Source organism: Ascaphus truei, chromosome 5, assembly GCF_040206685.1.
Source record: "Ascaphus truei isolate aAscTru1 chromosome 5, aAscTru1.hap1, whole genome shotgun sequence".
NCBI lineage: Eukaryota > Metazoa > Chordata > Amphibia > Anura > Ascaphidae > Ascaphus > Ascaphus truei.
In genome coordinates this window covers 302,219,901-302,235,303 of record NC_134487.1, presented here as the reverse complement: position 1 = coordinate 302,235,303, position 15,403 = coordinate 302,219,901, and the positions used below count along the sequence as shown (strand labels likewise).

At 43.1% G+C, this 15,403-nt stretch overlaps 1 protein-coding gene across 11 annotated transcripts in view; it reads left to right on the top strand.

The window, feature by feature from the left end:
- PDE3A (phosphodiesterase 3A) overlaps window positions 1-15,403 on the top strand; it is a 355,481-nt gene that overhangs the window by 142,284 nt on the left and 197,794 nt on the right. The window contains exon 1 of one of the 11 annotated variants that reach the window (XM_075602961.1): window positions 6,576-6,739. The exons of the other annotated variants lie outside the window; for them this stretch is intronic. The gene's annotated coding sequence lies outside the window, so the exon portion shown is untranslated. Of the gene's footprint in view, window positions 1-6,575; window positions 6,740-15,403 lie in introns of those variants that run through there. 11 annotated transcript variants of the gene reach the window in all.

Here is a 15,403-nt window from a genome sequence, read left to right as displayed (position 1 = left end):
GGATCAACTTCCTGGTGAATATTTCCGAATGTTGATGACTTCACAAAACTTTCTCAAATGATAAAAGTCCAATATTTACCGGTTGCGCAAACGAATGAAGACATTTTGCCCATCTTCACATATACAGATTTCCACCCAGAATTGCACCAAGGTTTTGCCGAAAAAAAAAAAAAATATGTTAATAGATAAGCTTCCAATTTTTGTGTATCACACAATACATAAAAGAAAGGAAATACAGATAAAAAAATAAAATGAAAATGCAAGTCCCACACAGAATACCGAGGCTTATCTGTGTGCTCTGCAGAGATAACAAAGTATCCGGGCACACGCCTTGTAATTCAACAGTCCATATAGAATTATACCCAGTCTTACAGTTGGCCTCCTAGTCTGAGAAAGATTTTCATTGGGGTAAAGTTGTTTTTTTTTAAGTGGTTGACTGCCCAGCATTCCCTGCTGTCCGTCGGTTCTGCGGATAGAACGCCGTGGTAGTGGCAGCGGACTTCTGCCCTGGAGACATCACAACCCTGGCAACTCGTGGATCGCTCACTCACTGCCAACCCTCATAGGCTATGCTGGCTTCCTCATGCTTAGATTGCATGGCTGGATCAGGATCTGCAGGGTTTTAAATAACTTCTTTTAACCCTACGTCTGATACCAGACTAACTAGCTGACATTTTTCTGCTGGTGTCCTGTTGCCTTGGCCTGGTATGGAGCTCCACTTCCTTCTATCAGTTCTGCTCTCCTTTTCACACAGCACTGACATAGCAATAACATTCTTGTACAGCATCGTAACCCATCGATGCTAAAACTGCACCAGGACTGGACCTGCAGTTTCAGACCTGCCTTCTCCTACCTCCCTTCGCCTGCTAACACTCCCGGTCATTCTCTATTGTCTTTGCACCTTCACAAACTTTCTTAGACCCTTCATGTGCCCTGCAACCTCTAGATGCTGTGGTGTGCACCATCTCCTGAGGACCTTTAGCCCTAGTCACTTCTGAGACATGTCCTACCTCTTGACCCTGTAAAACATCAGAGTGAGGAGAAACTCGCCTGCACACACTCTCCACCCTCAAATCTGATCCTAAGCCCAAGGACACAAAAGGGATGAGGCCAGACTCCAATGGGTTGAAGGGGGAGACTGAGGAGAAAACTTAGGCCCTAACAGATATAGTTGGGGCCTCATGGGAGAATGCAATTTAGGATAGGGGGAAGTGAATAAAAATAAGCCCTGGTACCAGGATGCAGTCCACCTAACACCCACTTTGGGACCCCTAGAACTGGAATGACCAAGGATCCAAGATCAGGAAAGACCTGACCACCCAACCCTACCACTTACAACAAGAGGACCCCTCAGTACCCCTTGAGTGCCAGAACTCCCTTGTTGACCACCACCTCCTAGAACCTGACCAGCATTTGCCTGCCAGTGATTTTTCAACCACTCCTCGTAATTTTCCGTGACCTCCTCCATGATTCTGCTCAGCTCCAGTTCCATAGCCCACTCTGCCTAAACTGCCCTATGGCTTCACTAATGGTGTTATTGCTGCAGATCCCACCACTGCCGACTCCCCCTCATCATTTATCTGGAATCTCCTAGTAAGGAGGAAAAGAGGGGGAAGCTCCATACTATCTCTTATTTCTCCTCATCTACTCTTCTTAAACCCCAGTATTCAAGGCCGGATTAAGACCTTTAGAGGCCCTAAGCACTTAAAAGATTCTGGTGCCCCCATATATATCTAATTCAAAATATAGACAATAATAAACCATAAAATAAAATTTTATTTTTCAAAATGAAACAAACTTACAGTAAGATGGAAAATAATGTTTATTTTTGTATACTTCCACTTTATTTATATTTGAAAAGTTTTCTCTTACTTTTTCTAATTGCAAAGTCTTTGATCAGAACCTCAAAACGAATCTTACGTAACACATCTGCTTCTATACATAGTAGAGATAAGGCATCCAGCCGGCCTTGTTGCATAGTTGTTCTGTTGGGATTTTTAATATATTTCAACTGAGAAAATGAACGCTCAGCTGAGCAATTTGTGACCATTAATGTTAAAAATATACGAAAGCAAATGACTACATTTGGAAAGGCGCACTCAATATTGTCTTCGACAATTATTTTATAAAGTTCAGCATGACTGAATCTTGTTTTTATATTTTTTGTTGCACTGAACTTACTGTATGACGCACATATGAGTGAAACTGCTGAAGCTCAGCTGAGAAATTAGTGTTCAAGTCCTCTGGGTAACTAAGCATCAATCAGCTTTTGACAACACTGAGAATACCTTTCAATTTCAGTAGATGATGAAGTGACATTATGTGACAAGTCACTTAGAAAAGAAAATCTCTCTGTTATTTCTTTGTATATCTCTCCTCTTCTTCTCATCTCAGTTTCAAGTTTGCCAACAATTGTGTAAAAGGTGGTGATACGAAATGTATCTCTGGCATTCAGACATACTTCTGGTGCATCTCCGTACCTTCTTTCTGATACATTTCCCAGTTTGAGCTGCCTTGTAATCAACATCTGGTAGCATTTCCTTTGTAGCTGCTTCATATCTTTCAAATTCATCTTGTGAAGTGCACCGTTGGTCAGCTAATGAGCCATACAGATCTGCACATGTTTTTAAGTTCACATCCTCATTCTGTAGAACTTGGCTTACTCTATGAACATTTTTGCAAAATCTCATCCCAAAAATTCAACATAAAAACAAATTCTAGCTCTTGCATCGTATTTGCAATATTATTTGCTTCTCATCTCGTGTCTCCCTTTTGTGACTGGTCTTCAGCTATACATTCTAATGCTTCTACAATTTTAAGGAAAGATTTCAAAATTGCTGCTGTTGCCGTAGCATGTGCCTCCCATCTGGTATCAGAGAGGGATTTTAAGACACTTTCATTTCCAATACAACCTTTAAGAATTTTCCAGCGGCTGGTTGAGGCTGAAAAAGAGGTATAGAGAAACTGCGCTGGCAGCACAGTACTGAGCGCGGCAGCACAGTACTGAGCGCGGCAGCACAGTACTGAGCGCGGCAGCACAGTACTGAGCGCGGCAGCACAGTACTGAGCGCGGCAGCACAGTACTGAGCGCGGCAGCACAGTACTGAGCGCGGCAGCACAGTACTGAGCGCGGCAGCACAGTACTGAGCGCGGCAGCACAGTACTGAGCGCGGCAGCAGAGTACTGAGCGCGGCAGCAGAGTACTGAGCGCGGCAGCACAGTACTGAGCGCGGCAGCACAGTACGGAGCGCGGCAGCACAGTACTGAGCGCGGCAGCACAGTACTGAGCGCGGCAGCACTCACTCTCAGTGGGCGACTGAACGGGACAGCCGACATGACCAAGACAAGAACGATCACGTGAGCCTCGGGGGACCGTGTGGCAGGTTACCAGTTACCAGATTCTAATTTTGTTGTATTCCCAAGAATAATGTGAATCATTAACCTCTATTATTACTATTTTATTATTATTTTTATTATTTTATATATTTGTATGTAATTTTTTCATTTATTGTGGGAGCCCCTTTTTGTGGAACCTGGTCCATCTGCACCATTTGCAGTTTTGCACCATATGGCCCATGGTAAATCCGGCAATGGAACGTTTCTGTGGTGCCCCCTTCCCTTGATGCCCTAAACACATGCTTATTTTGCTTAATGGTTAATCCAGCCCTGCCAGTATTACCCATTTCTAACTGGCATGCTGTGGAGTTGAGGAAGGGTCCGCTGTGGTCATAGCGATGAGTTGCCCCCCAATTATGGGGCAGACGTCTTAATCTTAATTGCAGTACTCCAATTTATGTTCAGTGATAACTTCAATTGGATACCAGATTATTGAAACATTTGGTAATACCATCATTTGGCAAACCTTTTCCTAATGCGGTGGAAATACATAATATTACCTGATTACATGTAACCCTTCCCTGTTGGAGGAGTGAGCCACACATCACACCGAATTTCACTTGGTTTAAATGGAATGATAAAATTAAATATACAAAAAAGAAAATCGACTTGTTAGAAATCATTCATAGGCCTCATATACGGCCAGGTCGACAAACTCTGTTAAAGCAGCAATATTACATTCATCCCTTCTTTTACAGTTATTGTTTCCTTATTTTTATATGTAAAGCGTGTGACAATGTATAATGCTACATTCTTACCTGAGCTGGCAATCGTTTGGTGCACCTGTTATAAATGTGTCAAAATCCTGAATGTGTGCCTAACACAGCAGCTACAATGTATCCTTATATTACTAAGGTAATGTTGCCTATTGTTACAGTTTGAAGCTCAAACTGCTGGGAACATTGGCAACAAATTATCACAAACAGGAAAGTGTTGCAAAGATCTTTCGCTGCTTGGGAGGTGGCTAAATCCTGCTACAGAAATCATCAGATGCTTTGAAACTCATTAAAATTTGCATTGAGTTGAATAAAAAATAAAGAAAACACATTGTGTATTATTTAATACTACAGAACTGATTTTTTTTAAAACATAAGATTTCTCATGTTTTGCTGCTTTAAATAACGTCATGTTATGCCTAGTCACGTAACATTAAGTCATGTTTTCTCCCGGCAAGAGCATTGTGTTAACTATAACAGCCGTTAGTAATAATGATCGGTAAATAGGCGCTCCCTATAACTGCACATGTCCACTAAAGCCAGTGCGGGGGGGGAGAGGGTAGGGAGGGGGGGCGAGGGTAGGGAGGGGGGGTGAGGGTAGGGAGGGGGGAGAGGGGGGGACAGGGGAGGAGGAGGGGAGGGGGAGAGGGGGGAGAGAGGAGGGAGAGGGGGGAAGAGAGGGGGGAGGGTAGGGTAGGGAGGGGGGAGGGTAGAGAGAGGGGGAGGGTAGAGAGAGGGGTAGGGTAGAGAGGGGGGGAGGGTAGAGAGGGGGGGAAGAGAGTCACAGATCTGTGAGCACGCTTCAGATATCTCAGGTGACCTCACCGATATCGATCCAGGTGTTGTATAACGGAGTGTTTGGTGAGGTGTAAGTTCAATGACACTAAAATACTGTAGGACTTTCTCTGTCGCTCTCTCACATCTAGCAAAAGCCATATTTCAGGGTCTTGTTATTATGTGAAATATAATGTTATGGTTCAATAATGTGAAGTTAAAGCTTTGCTAATGAGATGTAACATCTGGTGTTTTGGGATATAATTAGCCTTTTGGATATGTGTTAACCTCAGGTGAAATGACTGATTCAGGTAAAAACTGATGTTATGGGCCCTGATTTAAAAGAGCTTTGTCGTTTTAGGCCATAGTGTGGTACCTACAACCTGTTCTAGGTTGTTGTATATAACACCACAGCTTGCTAATGTAATGATAATGACTAACTTTATTTTTTATCACTTTCATAATGCTTACTAACAATGAGTTTGTGAGTTTCAAAATCTGAACTTCGCAAGCTTTAGAGTTGGTTCGGAATTCGAGTCGATCTTCAGACCAAACATTCTAACAATTACCCCAGAAAGCCTCCTGCACAGATTCAATTATCTTTTTTAATAAACTGGGCAAACTTTTGAGTTAGTAAATGAAGAGCAACAAAAAAAAAGTGTGAAATTCAAAAATGTTTGACCAAATTTGGAAAATTGTTCATATGTCCAAAACCAAAATCGATGAGTTTTGGCAAAACCAAATATGGCATTTGTTAGAACCAAAACCAAAACAGTGAAAGCCATAAAAAAAACACGTGAAATCTTATATGTTTAATTTTAAATAAATCAGTTCTGTACTATTAGATTAGTGACTTTTTTTAAAAATAATTATTATTATTCAACTCTTAATGCCATTCTTACTTACTTTTAAAGCATCCTTTGATTTCTATAGCAGGTTTTAGCAGACCTGCCCAGCAGTGCAAGATCTTTGTAACATTTTCGTGTTTGTTATAATTTGTTGACAATATTCCCAGCAGTTTGAGCTGTAAACTGTAACAATGGGTAATGTTACTCTAGCAACATCAGGATACATTGTAGCTGCTGAGTTACACTGACTGAAGGATTGCTTGAAACGAAAAGGCAGCCATTATGTTAGGCACACAATCAGCATTTTGACAGATTTATAACAGGAGTCATCATTTTATGAAAGATAAAATAGTTTGACTTTATGTATCCAAATATTACTACTTCATTAAGCGATTACAGTATATACTTGCTGAGATTTAAATAATCTGTATATTTGTATATTGAGATGCCATAAAGCAGCAGATCTCATCTACCAAAAGTCTTCTCTCCTATTTCAATATTTGATTTATAATTCCGGATATGGGTTACAGTTTTCCCCATGGTAGCCTAATATCCATTCTCCACCACTTCAGTGATAAGAGACAGGTACACACCTTATTTCCTATAGGGAAGGAACTAGCGGAAAGATATCCTGGAAGATGCTGCTGATCTCAGGCATAGAGGAGAATGTGAAACAAAGAAAAGCCCGGGCGCTCCCTGATTAAGTTCTTAAGAACAGGGGCAATTGTAGGATTGTACTCACACTAGCCCGTGTGAGTACCGGCAGTATTTACTGCCTTTATATAAATATTTTTTTTTTTTTTTGGACTTTATTAAATACTGTCTGTATTCCCCTCTAAACCACTGTTTTTAATCTGTTGACTCCGAGGGAGACATCCTCAAAGTAAGCCGAGGACTGCTGAAGACATCCAGAAAGAAAACCAAGTCCTGAAAAGAAGAAGGCAAACGACCAAGGGAACATCAAGACAAGTAAACCTTGCTGTGAGAGCATTTACACAAGGCCGTGTAAGTGATTGATTATATATTTTTCAAACACACCCATAAATATCTATTCAGATACTCTAGATACCCCACATTCTTCAACCTGTGCTCCCCCTTTCTCTCTCTATAGAGGAGAATGTGTCTGGTTTTGAGAAAGGTTCTTGCCAAACCGAAACGTTGATCTTTTGAATACTTTTTTTTTTGCATTTTTTCAAAGTCCTGTGAGTTTAGTCTTTGTGACGGGTGATTGGTTTTATGGAGGGCACATGGGTTTCTTATGGTTGTATGTTAACTGTTGTTAGTAAAAGGTTTTATTAAAGGATATGGCCTTTTCACCCAAAATGGTAATCTGTAGGGTTTGTAGTACAGTTAAATTAAAAAAGAAAAAGGATCAACCCTCCGAGGACCAAAGTGTACTAATGGCCAGTGGTCGACAAATCACCAAAAAATCTACTCGCCAAACAAAAAAATCTACTCGCCACCTAGTACCAAACGTGTGCTGCTTGGGCCAATAGGAGCTCGCCACGATGTTAAATCCACTCGCCCGGGGCGAGCAAATGTATAGGTTTGTCGAACACTGCTAATGGCAGTGGCACGTGCAAGGGGTTAAACTGGGTGATTGGGATTAAAATGAGTTCTTGTCAGAATGGGGGCGCCTCCTACCTCTTCCCCCAGGATGGGGCTTCCCCCTGGCCGCAAAAGGGGCGTGCTGGGGAGAGGCGGGCGGCATATCTAATCCCCTCCCAATGTTTGTGTATTTTTGTGCGTTATTTTATTCAAATATGTTATGTTACATTAATATGATTTCCCTGTCTCTTTATTCTGGACCCCAATTGAGGAAAGTTCAATAAAACATTTGTGATTAAAAAAAAAGGAATCAACACTGCGACAATCGCGTAGCACACGCGTGTTTGGGCAGTGATAGCACGTGCGTGTTCGGGCAGTGACAGCCGCGCTCAGTACTGTGCTGCCGCGCTCAGTACTGTGCTGCCGCGCTCAGTACTCTGCTGCCGCGCTCAGTACTGTGCTGCCGCGCTCAGTACTCTGCTGCCGCGCTCAGTACTCTGCTGCCGCGCTCAGTACTCTGCTGCCACGCTCAGTACTGTGCTGCCGCGCTCAGTACTCTGCTGCCGCGCTCAGTACTGTGCTGCCGCGCTCAGTACTGTGCTGCCGCGCTCAGTACTCTGCTGCCGCGCTCAGTACTGTGCTGCCGCGCTCAGTACTGTGCTGCCGCGCTCAGTATTCTGCTGCCGCGCTCAGTACTCTGCTGCCGCGCTCAGTACTGTGCTGCCGCGCTCAGTACTGTGCTGCCGCGCTCAGTACTGTGCTGCCGCGCTCAGTACTCTGCTGCCGCGCTCAGTACTCTGCTGCCGCGCTCAGTACTGTGCTGCCGCGCTCAGTATTCTGCTGCCGCGCTCAGTACTCTGCTGCCGCGCTCAGTACTCTGCTGCCGCGCTCAGTACTGTGCTGCCGCGCTCAGTACTGTGCTGCCGCGCTCAGTACTGTGCTGCCGCGCTCAGTACTGTGCTGCCGCGCTCAGTACTGTGCTGCCGCGCTCAGTACTGTGCTGCCGCGCTCAGTATTCTGCTGCCGCACTCAGTACTGTGCTGCCGCGCTCAGTACTGTGCTGCCGCGCTCAGTACTCTGCTGCCGCGCTCAGTACTGTGCTGCCGCGCTCAGTACTGTGCTGCCGCGCTCAGTACTGTGCTGCCGCGCTCAGTACTGTGCTGCCGCGCTCAGTACTGTGCTGCCGCGCTCAGTACTGTGCTGCCGCGCTCAGTACTGTGCTGCCGCGCTCAGTTATGTTACATTAATATGATTTCCCTGTCTCTTTATTCTGGACCCCAATTGAGGAAAGTTCAATAAAACATTTGTGATTAAAAAAAAAGGAATCAACACTGCGACAATCGCGTAGCACACGCATGTTCGGGCAGTGATAGCACGTGCGTGTTCGGGCAGTGATAGCACGTGCGTGTTCGGGCAGTGACAGCACACGCGTGTTCGGGCAGTGATAGCACGTGCGTGTTCGGGCAGTGGCAGCACACGCGTGTTGGTGCAGTGATAGCACGTGCGTGTTCGGGCAGTGATAGCACGTGCGTGTTCGGGCAGTGACAGCACACGCGTGTTCGGGCAGTGATAGCACGTGCGTGTTCGGGCAGTGACAGCACACGCGTGTTCGGGCAGTGATAGCACGTGCGTGTTCGGGCAGTGACAGCACACGCGTGTTCGGGCAGTGATAGCACGTGCGTGTTCGGGCAGTGACAGCACACGCGTGTTCGGGCAGTGATAGCACGTGCGTGTTCGGGCAGTGACAGCACACGCGTGTTCGGGCAGTGATAGCACGTGCGTGTTCGGGCAGTGACAGCACACGCGTGTTCGGGCAGTGATAGCACGTGCGTGTTCGGGCAGTGACAGCACACGCGTGTTCGGGCAGTGATAGCACGTGCGTGTTCGGGCAGTGACAATATCTGGAGCTTTGGGAACGTGTTACGTACTGTACAATGTTAAAGGAGCCAGCAATGCTTTAATGCACGGGTTCTCAGATCCAGTCCCCAAGGCCCCACAACAGGTCAGGTTTTAGTGATATCTCTGTGTCAGCACTGGTGGCTCAATCAGTGGCTCAGTTGAAGACTGAGCCACCTGTGCTGAAGCTGGGACAGATTTAGCCACCTGTCTTGAAGCTGGGACTGATTCAGCCACCTGTGCTTAAGTAGGGATATCCTGAAAACCTGACCTGTTTGGCCGGTCTGGAGAACTGGAGTGGAGAACCCCTGCTTTAAGGTAACCTCGTTCAATGAACCGCCCTGAAGGGCTCTAGGACATAGAAAGAAGAAAACAAATGCCTCTCTGTGATCAAATGGTGCATTTTCCACCCAAAGGGATAAAACAATGCTGAGATATGCACCCACAAATATGTTCTATGAATCCCATAATAAAACGATCAGAAGTTCCATTCCAAGTAAGTATAGGTGGTACCGGTAAACAAATAAAATACATTGTATACAGTATCTTCGGGTTTTCCCTATCCAGCGTGGTTCAGTAAATATAATACATCAAGCTGGCCTTAGAGAATAAGGGAGTCTTGGATATGTTACTCGTCATTACTAGTAATTTACTGTTAAATTGCAATATCCACTTCCATCTCATTTGGTCTGCCTTATTTAATTAAACAATGGAATGTTTGTTTAGCAGATAAGAACATCTCGAGTGCTCGTTTAAAATTAATTGCCATTCTGCTGGCAATAGCCAAATGTCCAGTTGTATTTCTTTTTTCCCTGGCTCTGAAACAAACACGCAGTAATATTATAGTCTAAAAATAAGAAATTCCGCTTAAATACGTGATTTCTCAAATATGTTAATTCTTGTTACAGGTTTTTCTTTGTACTTGTATACAACCCAATTATTTAATTCTCACAGCCTTTTACACCCTAAATCCAGCACATATTGCTAATGACAGAAAGTATGTCACTTTTAGCTTGTCTGTCACCAGAATGATTTGTGTAAATGAATGTGCTTCTACCCAGTGCTAAAAGCACAGTGTATTCTGACAAGCTTTAGCAGTACACTTATGTGTGTTGTGGGTTATTTAATCTATAATGCATGGTGAAAGGGTTGTCATTGTACTCACCAAACCTTCTATCAATGTTTGTGAATAAAGGTACCCTTAAATGAAATATACAGTATCATGTAGTAACACAGGAGGGAGGGAGAGTAGGGGGTAAGATACCTCTTATTGGACCAACAAGTAGCTGATATGTTACAAGCTTTCCAACCTCTCAGGGTTCTTCATTGGGTCCTACCCCCAGCCTGAGAGGTTGGAAATCTTGTAACATATCAGATACTTGTTGGTCCAATAAGCGGTATCTTACCCCCTACTCTCTTTCCCTCCTTTGTTACTACATGGAAAAAATGACCAACACAGTGACCCACCCTTCTACGCTTATTAATTATACCACGAGTTTACATGGGCATTCTAATTAATGTAGAGAAACGTGTGTTTAGACTCACTGCTCTGTTCTTTGGAGCAACGCTCTGGTATATGTACTGTAAGAACAGTTTCTTACATCTGCTGCAGGCTTTTAGATTTATGCCACTTCAGATACGGGATGTTTTGGGGCAAAAGAATGGTGCAGAGAGATGCAGAACAGGATACATCTCATTATAATCTGTGCACCGTGTAACTCTTCCCCAACTCCTCCTACTGACTCTCCCCAAGGTGCAAGCTGGGGCAGAGACGCAGAATGTGATACATCTCATTATAATCTGTGCACCGTGTAACTCTTCCCCAACTCCTCCTACTGACTCTCCCCAAGGTGCAAGATGGGGCAGAGACGCAGAGTGATACATCTCATTATAATCTGTGCACCATGTAACTCCCCCAACTCCTCCTACTGACTCTCCCCAAGGTGCAAGCTGGGGCAGAGACGCAGAATGTGATACATCTCATTATAATCTGTGCACCGTGTAACTCCCCCAACTCCTCCTACTGACTCTCACCAAGGTGCAAGCTGGGGCAGAGACGCAGAATGTGATACATCTCATTATAATCTGTGCACCACGTAACTCCCCCAATCCCTCGTACTGACTCTCCCCAAGGTGCAAGCTGGGGCAGAGACGCAGAATGTGGTACATCTCATTATAATCTGTGCATCGTGTAACTCCTCCCCCAATCCCTCGTACTGACTCTCCCCAAGGTGCAAGCTGGGGCAGAGACGCAGAATGTGATACATCTCATTATAACCTGTGCACCGTGTAACTCTTCCCCAACTCCTCCTACTGACTCTCCCCAAGGTGCAAGCTGGGGCAGAGACGCAGAATGTGATACATCTCATTATAATCTGTGCACCATGTAACTCCCCCCCAACTCCTCCTACTGACTCTCCCCAAGGTGCAAGCTGGGGCAGACACACAGAATGTGATACATCTCATTATAATCTGTGCACCGTGTAACTCTTCCCCAACTCCTCCTACTGACTCTCCCCAAGGTGCAAGCTGGGGCAGACACACAGAATGTGATACATCTCATTATAATCTGTGCACCGTGTAACTCTTCCCCAACTCCTCCTACTGACTCTCCCCAAGGTGCAAGCTGGGGCAGAGACGCAGAATGTGATACATCTCATTATAATCTGTGCATCGTGTAACTCCTCCCCCAACCCCTCCTACTGAGTCTCCCCAAGGTGCAAGCTGGGGCAGACAGGACACAATTGGAGCAAAATGCTTTGATACATAGGAGCAGGGTGTAAATGCCATGGTGTGCTCCAAAATGGTTATTATATTTATTTTCACTATTGCATGCATTGCTTCTATACCTTCTGTTTGGTGTTTCTTTATTACCCGTGTATTTTTTAGATGTATTATATAATGTGACTCATCATTAGCATTTTGATGTTTAGCCAGTGGTAATGGGCAGAGATTGGTAGTAGGCACAACTACTGTATATGCATATAATTGGTTACAGATCAGTGGTATTTTATTAAATGTTCAGTAAATACAAGAGCTAACATTGCGTCCATCTAATCAAACATTTGCCCACCAGCTAGCATTCAAACAGCAGCTCACTGTGTCCGAGACACGCTCTGGATGTGCTGCTGCAACTGCTTAGCTTCAGATGGTATTATATTTTTCTGCTTTTGGAAAGTTCTCAGCCCACAAGACCAATGCATCATTCTCTGTGCTCTTCCACTTTCATACATTCAATTAGACTTCACCACTACGTAGTAGCATACGAGAACATCTAGGCTAAAGGGATTTCAACCCGCAGCTGTGCGTCACTGAGGTAATATGTTCCAGCTGGAATAAGAATGGGGACCTTCTAGTTGAAAACAGTGAAGAAGGGTCTCTTCATAATCAGAGCAAGAAAATGATATGTGTTTCTCTTTTTATCTTTTTACTGTGGATAATTATGCTGCGTTTTCAGACGTAATAGTTGGTGACCAAATGTAACAAAGATATGAAAAGTTGAGTAAAATTAAAGAACACAGTTTCTGTTAGAAGGGTAAAGGAACTATAGGACCATGAATTAATGGCTTATATTAACGGTGTTTCAGCTTAATAATTGTTAATAGCTGTTCTGTGAAATATAATTATTTTAAAAATACATAAGCAATGCAATCCATCCACTTTCCCATAATACCGCCACGTTGTATGCATTATTGCATGTGGATAAGATCCACCCAAATGATATTTAACCACTTCACAGTCAGAGTGGCCACTCAGGTAGCAAAATGGGTTAATATTGAGCTGATGCAGTTAAGCATTCTGTGCAGTGACGGACTGAAAAATGCATTGATGCTGCAGTCCTAACAAATCGTCGTCTTCTTCTCAGCCTGGAAGACAGACCTGAAGGTTCTTAAGATTTAAATGTAATGTTTCAATGTCCCCTCAAAATATTCATCATCCTTTTTTTTTTTCCCCTTCACTTCTTCATTAGAAATAATTTAACACACATGTATTCAGCAAGAACCCTTACTTCCTATGGGAGAAATCTTCAAACAAATACAAACAGATACCCCTGGGAATCACCGACATAAATAAGATTGGATCTTTTTTACAGTAATTGGATCTGGTCTGCACCACTGATATTGACTTATTCACTGACAAAGTCCCAGCAGAAATATACAGATGCATTTTTAGAGATAATAGGAATATTGGAAAACCGTACATTTTTAAATATTCGCAACATTATTTTTTGAAAAATTAAAAAAATGTTTTTAAAATAATTTTTTTTAAATGAGAAATAGTGGGGAAGTTTTTTCACTGCTCCCCTTTCCAACCAGAGATTATAGTTTGTAAGGAAGAATTGCACAGTTTCTACCCTAAGGGGCCTATTCTATAAGCCTCGATAACCAACTTATCGAGGCCTTTTTCGACCAAAATGCCTACTGCTATTCAGAAAGCATCAATAAGTGGGCGCTAAAGGCATGAATCACCATTTTTTGCTGCTGTCCAAAACACATTACCGGGTGAGCGGCTATAAGCCACTTATCGGCAGGTTTTGAAACTCGTGCAATTCTCGGAGCCTTGATTAGGTTATCGAGGCTACTCACGGCTCTAAAAAGGCGAGTTCCTCCCAAATTCCTCTCGCCAGAAAAAGTTGGCATGAGGCTGGGGAGAAGCTTCAGAGACATATCACAGGAACCAATGGGATTGTTTTCAGTCCCATTGGCTGTAATACCATGTGATATAGCCATGTGGTTTTAAGTATGTAACATACCTCCCTTGGAGATGACATCACATCCTTAAAAAAACCTGTCACATGATACAGCATCCAATCGGATTGGAGCTGTACCATCTGACCTTAAAATGTGACGTCACATGTTATTATCTTTATTGCTAGTCCACCCAAAACAATCCGGTCGAGTAGGGCCCGAAAAACCGGGATATGTCTCACGAGCTGACATACGGTACTGTCTATAGCGGAGATTAACACTAAAAATGAATGTAATGTATACTGTATTCTGTATCACTTGTTTGGAAAAATGCAATAAAATCTAAGTTACAAAAAAATAAAATGTGACGTCACAGGCCCTCTGTAAGGCCTGTACGTCTCATTTTAGCGGAAGATCTCGACGTGGCAACATCCGTTTTGGATTTACCATGGGGTTTTGGATTGAAAGAAAGAAGCTAATAAGGCACTGCCCAGCTGTCCACCTGCGTCTTAACAAACTCTTTTGTACACTTGCTATGATTGATGCTTTCTCTCCTACATTTTAGCTAAAATATATTATTATTATTATTATTATTATTACATATATTGTTCCTTTTTGGCTTACTTTGACACCCATGTCTTACAAGTACTGTCCCTTTTTATTTAGTCTGTTTGTCTAACTCAATGTCATATTTTATTAACATTTTGCCATTACACGGCAGTTTTTTTGCTGTGTTAGTGGTTGTTCTGCTTGTTTAGATAGTCTTTTTATCCACATTTCCACGTTCCTACAACGTCTCTTGGCACCGCTGACATGTACGCATATCATGCCAGTGGATGTGAGTAGAAACCGCTCCCTCTTTTGAACTGTTGGAAATATCAGTCATGTGGTATTCAAATCCAAATTTATTGTGGGGTTTATTTAAAGTTGTCATGCTCTGTATTTATGGATGCCATGTTTTCTCCCAGAATTAAATTCAGAGCAAATAGGACAGTCTGTTTATTTCATTTTTATGTGAAATTACTGAAGTGACATTAGAATTTATTAATATTTTATATAAACTAAAACTCGCAGCACGTGTATTTGGGAAACGACTATACTGTACCACGTACGTGCAGAAGTTTCCCACAGATATCTCTGCCTTGCACGCAGAACAAATTATTTCCTTTCAAAATATGAACAGACTTAGTTTAATTACAGTACAGTTGAATTGTATTGTATGTCTTTATTTATATAGCGCCATTAATGTAAATAGCGCTTCACAGTAGTAATACATGGGGTAATCAAATAAATAACAGATAATATAAATAACAGGTCATGGGAATAAGCGCTTTAGACATAAAAGTAACATTAAGGAAGAGGAGTCCCTGCCTCGAGGAGCTTACAGTCTAATTGGTAGGTAGGGAGAACGTACAGAGACAGTAGGAGGGAGTTCTGGTAAGTGCGTCTGCAGGGGGCCAAGCTTTATGTATCATGTGTTCAGAATATCCACAGTGCTATTAATTTCACAGTTACTTTATTGAAAACAAAATGATAC